This window comes from Petromyzon marinus, unplaced genomic scaffold, assembly GCF_048934315.1.
Source record: "Petromyzon marinus isolate PM22_M1 ecotype Great Lakes invasive population unplaced genomic scaffold, UKy_Petmar_22M1.pri1.0 PM_Scaffold_33, whole genome shotgun sequence".
NCBI lineage: Eukaryota > Metazoa > Chordata > Hyperoartia > Petromyzontiformes > Petromyzontidae > Petromyzon > Petromyzon marinus.
This window is the reverse complement of record NW_027423313.1, coordinates 328,366-333,977: the sequence shown is the minus strand read 5'-3', so window position 1 is coordinate 333,977 and position 5,612 is coordinate 328,366. Positions and strand designations below refer to the sequence as shown.

The 5,612-nt window shown below is 44.9% G+C and overlaps 1 long non-coding RNA gene across 1 annotated transcript; it reads left to right on the top strand.

The window, feature by feature from the left end:
* The first annotated feature begins 431 nt into the window (after positions 1-431).
* Positions 432-3,776, top strand: LOC142923205 (uncharacterized). The gene is made up of 3 exons (XR_012940599.1): positions 432-530; positions 3,004-3,156; positions 3,572-3,776. It is a non-coding gene; the product is annotated as an uncharacterized LOC142923205 (long non-coding RNA).
* Positions 3,777-5,612: the final 1,836 nt, after the last annotated feature.

The window sequence follows — 5,612 nt, the reverse complement described above, 5'->3', positions numbered from 1 at the left end:
AATTATAATCGGACATTTTAAAGTAGCTTTTGGGTTAATTAATCCATATATCTGGGCTTTTATAGGTGTTATCTTGGGTTGTATGGATGGTGGTCACCCATCCAAGTACCATCAAAGTTCAACCCTGCTTTTCTTCCAAGATCTTATAATATTGGGTGCATTCCAGGTCATTTGGTCATAGGTGGTGTGGTGTATGGACATCTGTGAAAAAGAGTTTCATAGCTTATCAGATTCCTTCATTTAAAATAAAGATACTGGTTCTGTATGTGTTTGTTGGATTTGTATGTTCTTTAACAACTGCACGCAGTCGTTAAAATGCTTAGCCATGTCCTTCTGCTGCCGTTTGTCCGTGGCCCATGCAGCTCATCGAAAAGAATGAGCACCTGGCATCCCTGCAGGTGGGGATTTTGGGTTACCAGCGTGTGGTGGCGGAGCTGCACGCTGAGCTGGCGCCATGCCAAGAAAACCTGCAGAGCATTCACTGTCAGCTCCAGGATCTGCAAGTGCTGCACCAGCAGAGTGAGGCGAAGGTGAGCAAGTGCTGTTAGCGAGCACCTATGAAGTCCGGCATGGCACAAACGCACATATATACAGTAATACCATTATTTACGCCCTCCCGTTGTACGTACTTTCACTATTAACGTACTCAAATCATTGATAGCCAATCACATGTTATGTACTGTGGTACCTTGCCATAGCGTACTTGAGATTTACGAACTTTACTATAAAGACCCAAATAGTTTACCCTGGATGGTGACAGTAAGGCACCAGATGACGCCCAAGCGTTTGCATCTCTGACTACAGTAGTCACTTTCATGTGTACATGTGTAGTGACTAACTCAGAGACAGTAAGACTTTTAGGCGCTTCTTTTATTTAACGAGCACCATTGGGATAATACAGACACCCTACGTGGGTACACACTATTACCGTTGCTTGCCTATACACAACACTAACCATCTAACACTGACAGCACTGAACGGAGACAGCGAACACCTATCTAGCAGCGTAATATCGAGTGAAGACGGCAGCGACGATGGCGACAAGACGACAGCGACGAGACGACAACGACGATGACGAGATGGTGACGACGACTATCTTAAATATACGAACAGCACGACGAGGATCCCACTTCCAGCAACAGCCACAAGGTCCCTCACAGGGGCCCTTCTTATACTCTCAGCGTGGCCTCGCTCCGCCACAGCCACGCCCCCTCTCTGGAACCTACAAGCGGGTTCCCGATGGCCCCCCCTCTGTGACCTTTCCCCTAGATGTCCCCCTCTCGTGTCTATCGTGGCCTGCTGACGTGGGTACTACCATACACCGCAGTTACCCTTTTTTACCAGCAGCCAGCGCTATGCCACTACACATACTATATCAATATTTTTTCCCCACATACCGGATTTATGGTGAATATTTTTCAAGTGTAAACTAATTTTACATGATAAACAACTAATAATACACATAGTATAATAGACAAATATATCAATAATATGGCAGTCCTCGACTTACGAACGCATTTAGTTCCTGAGGCCCATTCATAAGTCGGAACGGTTCGTAAGTCGGAATACAATAATGTGCGATATTTAAATTCCCATATTGTCAGTGTTATAAAATGTGTTAAGGTTCAACAAAAGTCAAGCATTGTTAAACTCGTAAATAAGAAATCATGTACATTTGCATTAACACTAAAATTATAGTGTATCGTAAGTAATACATAAAATGTAGTAAAAATATTTTTTATTTTCACTCACCGCTTTCAAATCACAAGCGTGCTCACCGCTACACTTCCGATCCGCACAAAGATCCACCGTGTAGCTTTAATAGGCTGTTGGGGCACGTGCTGTTAGCGATAGCCTATGAAAGCCAGCACGACATGCGAGGGGTTGTGTGCCAGCACCACACCCAGCTGCATTTGTGTCCCGAGTGGTGATGTTTATACAGCGCGCTAGGTGCTCATTTGAGGCCGAGTTGACCTACGGGAGGCCCAGGAATGGTTCAGATAATCGTCACTGGTGTTGGCCGTGAGTTGGAATTGAACTTGGGTCGGTGGGTTTGTAGCGCAGCGCGTGAACTGTAACACTACCGCTCCCCACACAATCACTTTCACATATACGCACATGTGCGCGTGCACGAGGCTGACTCATGACATCTCGTGGAGGATCGCAGCACTGAACAAAATAGTTCTGTGGTTCAGTTTGGAAGTGCAAGTTCGCGTTTTAAAGTCAATGGTAACCAAAAATTAATACATTTCATAGAATCAGATTCGGAAGTCGGGTATCCGTAAGTCGGGTCTCCGTAAGTATGGTGTTCCTAAGTCGAGGACTGTATGTATACACTTATTTTTCACACTGATGGTTGTACAGAATGGATGCGCACTAGGTTACTGAGCATTCTCTGTTTAGGGACTGTACCACGTTACGATCCACCATCCCACCTCTAGTAGAAGTACCTACGACTACTAGACCATCTGCTCCCCTCTGCTACATGCATCTCCATCCCCTCCCTCTTTATGGTTGGGAAGCGATCTTAATCTATTATTTTAATCCAGATTTTGGGTTAATTAATTCCTAAAAAATGTTTAACATAAAACTTTCGTGACTGCAGGAATTCATATTCTTGATTCTTTCGGTAAAGTCACGTACTTTTTTTTAATGATATAAAAAAACCCACGACGTTTCGATTGCAACACAAGCGGTCTTCATCATGCTTTTATAGGTGTTATCTTGGTTTGTATTGATGGTGGTTGCCCATCCAAGCACTTGAGGTTCAACCATGCTTTTCTTCCAAGATCTGAGATGATTGGATGCATTTCGGTTTATTTGGTCAAAGGTGGTGTATGGACATCTGTGTAAAAGAGCTTCGTAGCTCATTACATTACTCAATTATAAATGAAGATCCTGGTTGTGTGTGTTATTATACCTGTATGTTCTGCAATAACCTCACGCAGTCGTTAAAATGCTTTCCTGTGTCCCTCTGCCGCCATTTGCCCGTGGCCCACGCAGCTCATTGACAGGAACTGGCAACTGGAATCTCTGCAGGCAGAGATTCAGTGGTATCAACGTGTAGTGGCGGAGCTGCACGCTGAGCTGGCGCCCTACCGCGACAACGAGCAGAATGAACACTCGGAGCAGCAGCGTCTGCAGAGCGAGGTGGAGGTGAGTGCACAGCACTCGCGCATCGCACACACACACATACACGTATATAATTTGCGTTTAACGTAAATAATAGATTCATGCACACACGATTCAGTGTATTATGATAATGATGAACTGGTCTAACCATCACGTTAAGCCGTCATGGTCCCCGTTTACAAATACAGATTATCTATCTATAGACAATTTCATTATTGCTGGATACAGTGATAATGATGAGAATGATTTAGCACCTTTCTGTACACCGGGGCATCTCAGAGCGCTTTACATCACATCTCATCTCAACACGTGTGAAAGGGCACCCCCAATGACAGATGTCCCTGTGGGCACAAGGTGACTCAGCACCTGGTGTGCAATTGGCATTTGTCTGCCAAGTACTGAGTTGTGTGTAGTGTCTAATGGGTCAGTATGTCCACAGCTTGTCACGGTTGAGGAGGAAGAGGACATCTCTGGCTGCTCACTGGAGCCCGGCATTCAAGAAGCCTCCCAAGACCTGCCCCCCCAGGCCTCGAACACCCTCTGAGCATCTCACAGCCCCCCACACTTCCAGCACCACCCACCCCCACCAGCACCCCCCCTTCCTTACAAGGCGTCGCGTTTTAATAATAAATATTTGTATCTAATACTATCGCCTCGTCTCAATTCTTTTGAGTGTTTGGGACACGCGAGTGGCTCACATTTATAACGCTAAGGGCTGTCTACATCCACAGTGTGGCTGTTGCGGAGCTTCTAGAAACCAAATGTGAGGCAGAGTTCTGTGTCCCTTGGGTAATGCCAGCCCTCCAAGGGGTTTGCACTGAGCTTGAGTTGGGGGCGACAAGCACAAGGTTGTGGAGGTGGTCATGGTGTTGGAAATTTAGGAGGATGGCAAGGAGGAGATGCCCATCAATAAACTAGTTGGCCACGGTGAAGCCAGCAACCATAGTCGTTCCTACGTCCCCTGATGTGAGCGGCAGTGCTGGAGGGCAGTTCCACGGTCTCAGACGGACGTGGATACTCATTACCATAATCGCACAGTTATCTTACCTTGGGCAAAGTATTTCAACCAAGAGATTCAGATAGAAATCATCTGTGTGAATAATGTCATTTCTAAAGCAATAATTACCTTCTATATTATATCCCATATAAATATATAAAATTAAGATGATGCTGAAATTGTGATGTTTGCCTAATATGTGGAACTGCCCTACATGTAGTGCCAAACACTGACGCTCTGAAAAATATTTCTGCAGCAAATCTGTAGCCCTATCCCTAACTCCAAGCCTGAATAGACTATGGAATATATGAAAACTCAATGTCCAATTCACAAATTCGGAGGCATTATCACAGCGATGCACCAACTCTACTTCTAACACAATGATCTGGATCAACCACCTCAATCCAATATAGTTGTTGCTCTACATAAACGTCGACCATACGAAGAACATGACTCCAACCCCTGTTCGTACCCTTGTGCTAATTCATTGCTCGAGACAATGCGTTTCCATGTAGTTCTCCCCTCTTCGGGTTTTGAGAGATCCTTCTTCCCATGATGTGTCCCCAGGTTGTGTACGTCACAGATGGCAACTCTTATCCTCGTACATGGACGGTCACGTTGCGTCCCTTGTCTCCTCCCATCACCCATCACTTGCCATGCCTCCCCCCCCACCCCAATGTAATCACTCAAAACCAACTGTGATTGACTGCAGCAGTGTTTTTAACAGACACCAGTCGTGTTACGGCTATTGGTGTTGTTATCGTTTATTGTAATAAACGCATTGCCTCCAAGAGAAGTCTCGCTCTACGTTCATACCCACAACACAGGCGCAAAATACATTACAGAAGTTATGTTAAGCAGCGGCAAAGTTTGAGTGATAGCTCATCTGACACTGACTCCTCTCACAACGACCAACTTTCCGAATACTCATTCAGTAGTAAGACTCTTAAATTGACGGAGAAAGCTTTCGTCAGAATCCCCTATTTTGATCCACACAATAGGAACAGAGACATACACTCATATCACAACAGTCGAAGTGGAGGCAATGATCAGAGGTCTGAGGAAGTTGGACGAGAAAACAAGTGCTGAAAAGAAGGTTACATGAATATTCTATACCATGGGTAAAGTCGCTACCATACAAGGTTAGGAATTATTTCAAACAACTCAGCCTAACAGTGATTACGAAGTTTGGAGAATATTCAACACTGAGGGGTTTAATGCTGCCAAATTTATGACCCAGTGCGTAAACGAGGAGTGTATTACGCAGGTGATGTTGATCAATACCACGAAGGTGACAAAATGTTCAAGATTGTTTTTTTAATCCTTGAGTCCAGAGATTACAGAAATTGTGGGTATGGTTTTCGACCCAGAGACGGCCTCCTTACACCACATACAGAATAGGGTTCACACGGCATGGCTATATAGAATTAGGAGCCATAATTCGGACAAAACACAGGGAGAGAGATAATGCACCCTGCCATCT